This window comes from Phoca vitulina, unplaced genomic scaffold (genome assembly GCF_004348235.1).
Source record: "Phoca vitulina isolate PV1807 unplaced genomic scaffold, GSC_HSeal_1.0 scaffold17, whole genome shotgun sequence".
In the NCBI taxonomy this organism is placed as follows: domain Eukaryota; kingdom Metazoa; phylum Chordata; class Mammalia; order Carnivora; family Phocidae; genus Phoca; species Phoca vitulina.
In genome coordinates this window covers 23,912,900-23,924,914 of record NW_022589720.1, presented here as the reverse complement: position 1 = coordinate 23,924,914, position 12,015 = coordinate 23,912,900, and the positions used below count along the sequence as shown (strand labels likewise).

At 40.7% G+C, this 12,015-nt stretch overlaps 1 pseudogene; it reads left to right on the top strand.

Annotated features, from left to right (window-relative positions):
• Positions 1-6,652: 6,652 nt before the first annotated feature.
• LOC116639066 lies at positions 6,653-7,612 on the top strand (annotated as a pseudogene).
• The last annotated feature ends 4,403 nt before the right edge of the window (positions 7,613-12,015 follow it).

Genomic DNA, 12,015 nt, shown 5'->3' with positions numbered 1-12,015 from the left:
GAGAAAGGAAAAGGTGAATTTCACAAGAAAGTAACAAGTTGCATTAAATTATAGGTAGAATTGATGAATCTGGAGGGAATGTAGTAAGTGTGATAGCTGGTGTCCTCAGGACCATGAATAAATGTGATGGATGTCCTGAATGGATAAATAGATATTGGAAAACATGAGGAATTTGTCATCTGAGAAAGAGGAAATTATTTTTTGTTTTTAGAGAAAAAGCACTTTTAAATTGGAATGATCACCTCATGTGACATCTCAGTAAAGTAGAGGTGAAAGAGTCTTACAAAAGCAAAGATGTGGATCTGAGGAAAGTAAAAGTTTCACTAGACTTTCAGGTTGAGAAGTTCAAAAGCAAGTACTTCGACAGTGCTACAGAAATTCTACAACAGTAAATTTTGCAACAGTAAAATATGACAGAAAGCGGGTTGATAGTGGGGAACACAAAGAAAGTACAATGATAATCCTTAAGTTATTTAATGTGGTTGTTTTTATAGATCTGACAAGGACTTGATGAAAGCTGTGAATCCTTTTCTCAGATAAATGCATGTTCATAATATTTTACAAAGAGTTTTAGCTAGTGAGATATTCTCCTACACTGAATTAAGGATCTTTACTTATTAAGGGGATATTTTTTAAAGGCCATTACTCATTAAGGGGATATATAAGACTTTCTCCCTGTAATCTGTTCCCAACCTGGGGCTGCTGTCTATCTAGATGGAAAAATGGAATCTTCGGAAACATGATAATGTCACCACTGTGCTGTGTAGGTTTAAATATTTTTAAAAAGTGAGAATAAATGGAAAGGCATAGAGACTCATTTACTTTCTTTGGTTATTACTTTGCTCTACTTCTGCTGCTCAGACTCCTTTTTGGGTGAGCCTTCTTTCTCTTCCTTCATATCTAAACTTCTAATATATGTAGGTATGTTCCTTTACTGTAATTACCCTTGAAGGTTAAGCATGAACTAGGTAGGACCCTGTGAAAATGAGAGATGGAATAGTTTTTTTGAGGGTGGCTTCTACCTCAGAGCTAAAACTAAAAGTCCAAAAGTGGGTTGTTTCATTTCATCCATGATCCCACCCATGTATCTATAACAGGAATACAAGCAGACATACTGCCACGAGTAAAGGGAATACATGTGACTCATATATACTTACTTTAGTTTGCGAAGATTGCACTGAGAATTGGTAAAGAACATGACTCATAATGGGAATTCCATTCGTAATAAATCCCTTCTCTTCATAAAGAATTGAAAGGAAATTAACTCATCATAGTATTTACTGAAAATGTTTGTGTCTTCTCTAAGGTCATGTCTATCTGACTGAAAAAGAGCAGACTACATCATTTTCTGCTATTCTAACGCCAATGTTAATGTCAGTGTGGAGTTTTTCATGGTTGATTTGATCATTTCTTTGGAGATGGGCCATTCTTATAAAATGATAACAGACAAGTGGAATCAATTGTAGTTTATTGACAACGTTTATTATCTTCTCAGAAATAATTTGAAAAGACAGACATGTGAATTTCACTTAGGAGAAAACTGACTTTGGTTATAAAATTTCTTATGATCTTTGAATCACCTGCCAGAAACATTTGTATCATTAAGAACATAGTTTAGGTATAATGTGATTAAGGTGTTACATATATTGTAGAAATCCAGGTAAAAATGGAAATATTTGAGATAATAAAAGTAACAAAAAGAAAACAAACATATGAAATGATAATCTCAAAAAAGTTATAACAGATAGTTTTGACTATTTAGGCACTCTTTTGTCTCTAGATGTTTAGTGCTGAATTGTGTGAGGATTGTATTTTGACAGAAACTAACACAACCAGATGAAATTCCATTGAAAATTCAAATGCAGGTAAAGTCACCTGTCTCAAGCCATTATGCAGAGATGAATATGACAATAGAAAAAAAGGTAGTACAGAAAAATTGATGGAATGACTGAAGCTTGTGGTGCATCTATAGAAAGGGTATCTGGGGATGATCCAACAACAAGATAAAACAACTTCATATATTTATGCACCCAATATGAGAGAACCCAAATACATAAAACAGTTAATAGCAAGAAACTCATCAATAGTTTAGGAGCTCATCAATAGTAATACAAGAATAGTAGGGAACTTGAACACACCACTTACTTCAATGGAGAAATCATCTAAACAGAAAATCAAAATCAACAAGGAAACTGGCTTTGAATGACACACTGGACCAGATGGATTTGACAGATATATTCAGAACATTCTATCCTTAAAACAGCAGAATACATGTTCTTTTTAAGTGCACCTAGAACATTCTCCAGAATAGATCACATATTAGGCCACAAAACAAGTTTCAACAAATTAAAAAAATTGAAGTCATACCATACATCTTTTCTGACCACAACACTATGAAACTAGAAATCAACCACAAGAAAAAATCTAGAAAGAGTACAAATATATGGAGGTTAAATAACATGTTACTAAACAATGAATGGGTCAACCAAGAAACTGAAGAAATAAAAAATTACATGAAGAAAAATGAAAATGAAACACAGTGGTCCAGAATCTTTGGGATGCAGCAAAAGAGGTTCTAAGAGGGAAATGTATGGTAATACCAGCCTACCTTATTTTTGATTTCTTCTTTGATATTTACAATTGTTAAATCTTCTTGTTGGATTGTCCCCTTTATTAATATATTGTATCCTTCTTTGTTTCTTGTTACAGTCTTCGTTTTAAAGTCTATTTTGTCCAATATAAGTATTACTACCCTGCTTTCTTTTGACATCCATTTGCATGATAAATGTTTCTCTATCCCCTCACTTTTGATCTGCATGTGTCTTTATGTCTGAAATGAATCTCTCATAGGCAGCATGTGGATGGGTCTTGTTTTTTTTTTTTTTTTTTTAATTCATGCTGTCATCCTACGTCTTTTGATTGGAGCATTTAGTTGATTTATATCTAAAGTAATTATTGGTAGATATGTATTTACTGCCACTTTATTACTTATTTTGTGGCTGTTTTTGTAGTTTTACTCTGATCCTTTCTTCTCTTGCCCTCTTTCATAATTCACTGGCTTTCTTTAGTGGTATATTTGGATTCCTTTCTCTATTCTTTGCATATCTATTACTGGTTTTTGATTTATGGTTACCACTAGGTTTGTATATAACATCTCTGCATATAGCAGTCTGTATTAAGTTGATGGTCACTTAAGTTTAAACCCATTCTTTACTCCTCTCCCCTCCATGTCTTAGGTAAATGGTATCATATTTTACATCCTTTTATTTTGTGAACCCTTGACTGATTTTTACAGATATACTTATTTTTACTGCTTTTGTGTTTCTTGCTTTTCATACTCTTAGGATCTTTTCTTTCCACTCGAAGAGTCCCCTTTAACATTTCTTAGTGGTCACAAACTCCTTTAGCCTTTGTTTGTCTGAGAAACTATCTCTTCTATTCTGAATGATCCCTTACTGGATAGAGTATTCTTGCCCAGAATTTCCCTATTCAGCACTTTGAATATATCATTCCACTCCTCTCTGGCCTGCAAAGTTTCTGCTGAAACACCTGCTGATTGCCTTGTGGGGTTTTCCTCTTATATAACTGTCTTATTTTTTCTTGCTTCTTTTAATTTTTTTTGTTATTTCATTTTTATTTTTATTCCAGTATAGTTAACATACAGCTGCTTTTAAATTTTTTTAAATTGTCTCTTTATCACTACTTTTTGCCATTTTACTTACTATGTGTCTTGGTGTGGACCTCCTTGGGTTGATTTTGTTGGGGAATCTCTGTGCCTCCTGGCTCTGGATATGTTTCCTTCCCCAGATTCGGGAGGTTTTCAGCTATTATTCAAATGAATTTTCTGCCCCCTTTTCTCTCTCTTCTCCTTCTGGGATCTTTATAATGAAAATGTCATTACACTTGATGGGGTTGCTGAGTCCCCTAAGTCTGTTCTCATTTTCCATATTTTTTTTCTCTCACCTGCTTAGCCTGATTACTTTCCATTACTCTGTCTTCTGGGTCACTAATTTATTCCTTTGCTTCCTCTAGCTGCTATTTATTCCATCTAATGTATTTTTACTTTCATTTATTGTATTTTTCATCTCTGATTGGTTCTTTTTTAATATTTTTGTTATGTTATGGGTCTCATTGATGTCCTCCACTCTTTTTTCAAGTCCAGAGAGTATCTCCACGATTATTACTTTAAATTCTCTATCGGGCATGTTGTTTATACCTGTTTCACTCAGATCTCTGTCTGTGGCTTTATCCTGCTTTTTCATTTGAGACAAATTACTCTGCCTTCTCATTTTGTCTAAGTCTCTGTGCATCTTCTCTGTGTCAGGAAAGTCACCGATATCTCCTACTCTTGAAAGTAATGGCCTTATGAAGAATAGGTCCTGCAGTGCCCTGCAGTGCAGTGTGCCCTGTTCCCCAGAATGTGGTATGTCACGGGGTGTCTCCTATGTGTCTTACGTGAACCTTTCTGTTTTATCCTGGCCACTTTTTCCTTCAGTTCAGACCTCTGTAGAAGTTCTCTTTACCCATTGTGGGCAGTGTTTGGTCCCTGGCAGGGTGGGTTGTGCAGTTTTAACAATGTGTGAGCCAGTATGCTTGCGAAATGAGATGTGCCATAGCCACTGCTAAGACGTGGGCCCTGTAGGCAGGATGTGCGGTTTTAACAAGGTGCACTCATCCTTCTGCAGGGCCCACCACCACTGCTGGCAGGACTGATGCCCTGCAAAACACACAGGTAGGGAAACACAGTGTTGGCAAGGTTTGTGCCAGTCTTCTGGGTGAGGGGACCCACAGAGCTGGGACTGAGGCAAGCATGACTGCAAAGGGCAGATCCACCAAAGTGCAGTGGGTGGAGCTTGGTGTAAGCAAGTTAGATGGCACGTTGGCGCTGTGCTGGTTCCCTCAGGTGGCTATGTGTTTGTGCTGGGGGGAAGGGGAGGGAAATGGCACCTGCCAGCTCCTTTGTTTCTGGAGGAGTCTCTCTCTGGGACATACTTTGGAATGAATAGACTACTCTCCCTCCCTTATGTCCCAGGTATTTTTCAAACTGCTGTTTCTACACTGTATTTCCTAGGGCTGTTTTCTGTGCTGTCTCTTTAAGGGTGGGACTTGGCTTCCTATTGCTGTCTGGTTTCTCCCAGAACAGAGCCCACTGATTTGTAAAATTACAGGCTTCAAGTCCCTCTGGTTGTAAGAACTCAGGAAATTTGGCCCCTCTCACTTTCAATGCCAAATGCTATGTGGATTTGTGTCCCTCCTTGTGGGCTCCAGTGTGATAGTATGTCTCTTGCCTTTCTCCACACTTGCGGCTCCCTCCCTACTCCACACTCCATGGATGGCCATAGGCCCTTTACTCCCCACCACATCTCTGCTCTTCCTACCCTCTTGGATGTGGCCTCTTCTCTACCTTTAGTTATAGAGTTTGTTCTGTCAATCTTTGGGTCATTTTCTGGGTTATTTATGCTGATGTGTTATCTAGTTGATTGCATGGAATGAAGTGAGCTTAGGTTTCTCTCACTTTGCCATCTTCCCAGCCTCTAACTCAAGAATACACTTATCTTGATGAGCATTGAGTAATATACGGAACTACTGAATCATTATATTAAAAGAAAAGAGGGTTGCCTGGCTAGCTCAGTCAGTAGAGTATGTGACTCTTAATCTTGGGGTTGTGAGTTCAAGCCCCACATTGTACGTAGAGATTAAAAAAAAATTTGAAAACCCAAATGATATCTGCATTGATGTAATACCATAGGAAGAGTGATTAATTTTTTTACTACAATGATTTTGTGTCTTAATTATGCTTAACTTATAACTGAAAACATATATTATTTTTAAAAAATCACTTATAATCCCCATCCCACATGGATTCATCTAGTATTCTCAACATAACAATTTGGAGGTAATAATTTAATTATAAGTCATTTATATAATGTCTTTGGAATTTCTGAAGACTTCAAAGACTAATTAAAATAAAATTTTAGAACAATAGAATATAGGGATTGTGGCACTGACACAAACATAGGAAAATAAAGAAGGGAGCTATAAATTTAAGATAGATGTAAGGCCTCTACATTCTTTTGCTTGCTTTTAAGTTTCAATGAAACTAAACATTTTAACTCAGTAGCTTAATTAACAATCAAAGCAAGTATATTTGCCCCATGAGAAACATATGCTATAGAGACTGAAGGATGCTAAGGCAGGCCCAATATTGGGAGATGCAGGACTCCTCTGATGGGCAGCTTTGGCTTGAGAATGTGCCAACAACTTTGCCAAACTTTCTTAAAACCCTCATGCTGTCTACTACCCTTGTACCCAGCTTTTCTTTCTTTCCTTTTCCCTTGCAAGGGGCTTCTTTTTGAGTTTCCCTCACAGATGTTTCCCCTAATAAATTTTTGCACAGCTAATTCTATCTTAGTATCATGTGCTTCTCAGAGTATCCAGATAACACAAGTGGTTTCAGGAGTTATCCAACAAAACAAGCAATAAGACAGGGACTTAGGACTGGCTTACTCATTGCTTGGTGAGTGAAGAGGACATTGTTCTGTTTGGCAGATGGGGCAACAGTACTCCTTTGTACAATCAGTGTTAACTGCTCGGGATTACACTGATGGTGAATTTCATTGGTGGTGACAGGAAAATGTCTGGGTGGAGGTCAATGCTGTGGCAGGATTTAAGGATTCAGGCGTTTGGAAGTTTTGGGTTAACAGTGCCTACAAAGGTAGTGGAGTTGGCTGGTTACTTCCAAGTTGTACTGATGCCCTCCAGAGGGCTAATAAGGGACTATAGGCTGTCAGCAAGCCTTGGTATCTTATGAAGAGGTCCTTATCTCTTGTAGTGAAAGCACAGACAGCGCTGTGCGGCAGGCTGAGGATCTACCAGAGTTGCAAACTCCAGAGATAGTTGAGGGATCACCCAAGGCTCTGCTTTGTTATACCAAGGCCAAGGTGCTGGTTGGAAAACACAGGGGCCTTGAAACATGGGACTATCTTGACGGAGGACCCTGGGGATGTGTCTGCATTTGCTTATGAACATTTTGGGATTCAGAGGTAGACTGCCTTTCCTGAGAAAGAGCTATCATTTGTACTGTAGGCCTTGGGGTGGGTTGTGGGGTAAGTGGCACAGCACTGCTCTCCTCCACCAGCAGCTGTGTGGTCAAGTGGTGGCTGGCGGCAGGCACTGTGTTCTCCCTGCTGGCCCTGCTGGTTCTGGTTAAGCAGGTGATGAGCTCAGCCCTGCAGGACGTGAGCTGCACATGCCAGCCCCACTACGTGGCCCTAATATGCAGTGGTGGAGGTGCCAGTGCCCTCAGGGTGCTGCTCAGTGGTCCTGTGCTGCTGGGCACTGGCCTAATGCTGGGCTGGCTGGTCACTGCCCATGCTCAGCCATTGGCTGCCATGCTGTTTATGGGCATAGCGTGGCTGCCTCAGGTTTGCTCTTGCTGCTGGGTTTGCTGCTGTACCAGGGGGGCGTGACTGGACACTGCCTTCCCATCCATGCAGCCATTCCCTCTACCCACAGTGACCATGGTGGCAATGGCAGAGTCTTCAGCATTTCAAGATGGTTGTCTGCTCATTAGTGTCATGAGACCACATCTAGCATCGCCATCCTCATCTGACCCAGCGAGAGCCTCTTTCCTATCACCTGCCTCAATGTCCACATAACTGTGCCCAGGCATGAATGAATGTGTGTGTGTGTGTATGTGAATGTGTGTGCATGTATGCTCATGCATGGGCATGAAGGGAATAGTGAGTATGAGTGTGTACACATTCCCAGAACTGTATAGCCCTTCTGTGGGATTCAGTGATTTGTGATTAAGAGCCTATGTGTACCCACACAACCACACCATGGGAAGGGAAATGTGTGTCTCCTTGGAACTTTGTTTTTGTGTCCACGTAACTGTCAGAGTCTGCCTGTTTATATCTGGGGTCTCTAGGCCAAGGAGTATCTAGGATATTTGAAGATTCTTGCCAGGACCCCTGAAGTCTAAACCCACTCTGTAATACCTGTTAGGGATTTCCACAAGAGTGACTCTTGGCCATCCCAGAGACTGCACCAGTGACCCTTCACTGAAGAGAATAACTGGTAGCAAAGTGGAGAGAACATGGGCTCTGGAATGTGACAGATCTGGATTAGGATTCTCCCTCTGTTACTTACCAGCTGGGGAACTTGGGCAAGTGATTTAAGCTCTCTGAGCCTCAGTTTCTTGAAGGTCATGGTTGTCGTCATAGTCATGCCACTTGATTGGTGAGGATGCAGTGACACCCAGTATGGAAGGACTGGCACATGGCAGACGTGCAGTAAAAATGGTGGCTGCTGAAACAAAATAAAACAAACAGAAAAACTTTTCTCCCAAGGAAACAGGTGATTCCCTCAGGAGCTGCCCTCTTCTTCACTTTTGGCTGCAGGCTGGTAGGTAGAGGCCAGAATGTAAGCCTATGTAAGCAAGTACTCTTGATGTGGGGCCATTGATTTTCTTGAGACAAGGCATATCCTAGCAAAGACCCTGGGAGATGGGACAAACTTCCTGCTGGGGTGACTCTTGGGGGACTTAAAAAAGTGATGGCTGGCACTAAGTGAAGCAGAAATTCCTGGGGTGCCATATCAAATGTTAAAGGCAGGAACAAAGAAGCTGAGGGAAGCAGGCATGCTAGAGTGGATGTATTATGTGAGGCCAGAGGATCTGGCAGACAATTATGTTCCACAGGAAGACCCAGAGGTCACATTATTCCCCAAGGCCATCATCAATGTGCTAGTGAGAGATACCAGCATCAGAAATTCAGTGGTGGCCTTCTCTGTAGGCCAGGGCTGATAGTAGGGAAAGCAGATACAGTCTTCAGAAGCCAAGCAGCAGATCCAGATGCCAGGAAGCCACAGTTACCCGAAAGATTGGCAAGGTCAAAGGGATAGTCAAATGAGCTTGACCTCTGTGCAATTGTGAACATGATTAAGGGAACATGGTGTCTCTGGGAGCAAGAGTGCTGGTCAATAGTTGTAACAAAAATCACAATGCAAGGGCAGGGATGGAAGCTGAGGATGATTGCCTCAATAAAAAGTAACAGTCTGGCTCATTTCCCATATTTGAGCCAATTTTCAGATACAGAACATCCAGGGGACATGACTGCCTGTCATGTGAAAGGAGTGAAACAGTTGACCATGGGATCCACTGGTTATGTCACATAGTGCATCATCTAGAACCAGCAAGCCTCACAGAACTCTGGAATAGCCTCTAAAAATTCAGCTCAAGAGCCAGCCTGGAGCAATGCTCTGGAATTATGTGGTGTATGCATTAAATCGGCAACTTCTATGTGATGCTGTGTCCCCACGGGGAAGAATATATAGACTTCCGAACCATGGAGTAAAAGCAAGTGTATCTGTACATCGCTGCCAATGGCCAGCTAGGGATTTTATCCCTCTATACTCCTGTTGACCTTAAAAAACAGAAGAGCCAGTTATTTTACCAGCAAAATGGATTTTGTGAATAGCCGAGGAATTGCAATTCAAGACAAGCAAACTATGGTGAACCATAGGCAAGTCTGGAGAACAGAAGAAGGGGCTTGTTTTTATAGGGGAAAGGAGGAAGCTGGGAGGCGCTGTTTCACCGAGTTCTTGTTGGCTGGACTGTAGGTGGGCAAGGAGAAAATCTTCCTTCTTCTTGTTGCGGTATGTAAAGTAAGCTTCTTCCTATTGGGGGGGTGGGAGGTAGGCTTCTTACAGGAAGTGGTAGTGCCTGAGAGATCCCCCGTCAGAGCTTCCTAACTCCATTTTAAATGAGGGTTCCTTTATTTATTTTCACACACCGTACTTAGAGTTTTGCAGAGTTGGAGGTCCTGGTGAACAAAAGGGGCATACTCTGGCCAGGGGACATAGAAGAGGTTCCACTCAAGTGCATGTTACACCTGCTGCCTGAGTACTTTGGACCACTTGTACCCAAGACCATCAGGGTAGAAGGGGACCGTGGGTACCATGGTTAAGCCACTCCCCCATCTGTGAGGAAAAGTGGATCTGTGTGATGTGGGAGGCAGCCTGTGGCAGTCATTATGGGACTGTATTTTTCAGAGTTCCAACTGAGGGGAGCATAACTGAGCAATGTCTCCAGCTGCTGCATTTAGAAATCCATTACCACTATGGCACCAAGGCTGCCCATCCCACTCACTTTTCCCAGTCAATGCTGGGTGCCCCAGCAGGGCAGGGCATTCCTGGGAGATGGGGAACTCCTCTGATGGGCTGCTTTGGCTCCATCCCTCCCATTGACCATTGACCTTGCCAAACTTTCTTAGAACTGCCTTCTTCCAATCAACCTTCACTGCTCTCCTTCACCAGAGTCAAATAAACATCTTTGGCGAGGGCTCTCCAAGACCTTCTTGGTTCCCTCCCAATCTTCTCTCATAGGCATTGTGCCTAATAAATCTCTCACCCTGTCTTAATCCTGTGCTAGCATCTCTTTCAAAGAGAAACTGTAGTATGCATCAGCATTGACTGAAAATATGATTCAACTTGTGGCATTTAAGGAAAGTGTATCCTAAATCTAGGCTGCTTTGTAACCTAATAAGGCCATAGGTATTTCTTGCTTCTTGTATATACCAACTAGTTTTCTTTCATTCACTAAGGATAATCTGTACTCTTAATCCATTGAGCAACCTTTCAATTCTTTCTCACTTAATATACACCAGGGAGGATCAGCCAACAAGACAGTGAGAATATGTAGTTTCCCCACAATTACTAGAAGAGCATCTCAACACATGTGACCTTCTGAAAATAGAATACTTCTCGGACAGGATCTATATTAGAGAGTGAAGTAGGGATAGGTAGGAGGCAAAAATAATGAAAGTCAAGACCTCCACTTGCTTCAACTGTCTGATATGTGTACTTTGTTTAGTCTTTTCAATGGCTTTGGATTCTAATAAGGAAGCTCACAAAATGGTTTGCAGAAAGAATATTAGTGAAAGGCTTATCATATACTTCACGCATAAGTCTGTGGATCAGGAAGCACACATTTTACAGTGCTAACCAACTTATTGAATAAATAGATGCCTGTTATTGGATGAATTAGTACATTCGTATTTACGTTACTAATATGATCAGCCTAAATATTTTATAGCATCTATTATAGAAGCTTTCAGGCAACTGACGCCTCCAGCATTTCATTGATTGGACATGAAAAATATCTTTGAAAAATGGGTTTGAGTCAATGCAGGCCATATAGGTAAAACTGATGAGCTGGTGTGACAGAGAAATAAGTAGAGCGAGGTGTCATTAAACGGATCCTTCTGGTACCGTGAGTGGGAGAAGCACAGCACTGCATGAGTGGCTTAGCCAATGATGAGAACAGCTGACATCCAAACAGCCTAAATGTTGTTATCACAAAGCAGTTGATAATTTAGAGAAAGGCAAATTTGATGTGTTTGTTTCAGAGTGGAACTCAAGTCAGAGGATTCTACAGTGTTCAGTATAATCATGATTTCCAGCTAGGTAGGAGGCAAGTTTCTGGCCTTTGCAGGTTTTTGACATCCTGAGAAAGAAAAAGTTCTCCACTTTCATCCCATTTACCACTTTTCCCACAATTGTATCTCACAGTGGAGGTTAAAGGAAGTTAGTCACAGGGAATTTCTGTTAAATATGGTAATAGATAAAGAATAAAAGGGAAATGATAGCATATGCCAAAATTAAGGGGACAATAATCCTTTTACGGATGTGTTCTGAAGAATCCAAACATTTTTGTGACATTTTAGACAGCAAAAGTCATTTTTATACCGAAGTAATGTAGGGTTTGTGCAAACCTTCATATCAGTTGATAAAGAAAAATATTACTTTCATAGGTTCACACAAGAAGTTCAAGTATTTCATCTCAGCTTCGATTTTTAAGCCATTTTCCTGCAAACTGGCAAATTTCTGCCTACAGCAAACTGATGAAAATTCATGGGTGTTTTCATTCCTCTAGTTAAGGGAGGAATAGTAAAACTTTTGCCTTAGATCAAACTTTTGAATATTTGAGGAGGAGAAAAAAAAACACATCACTTC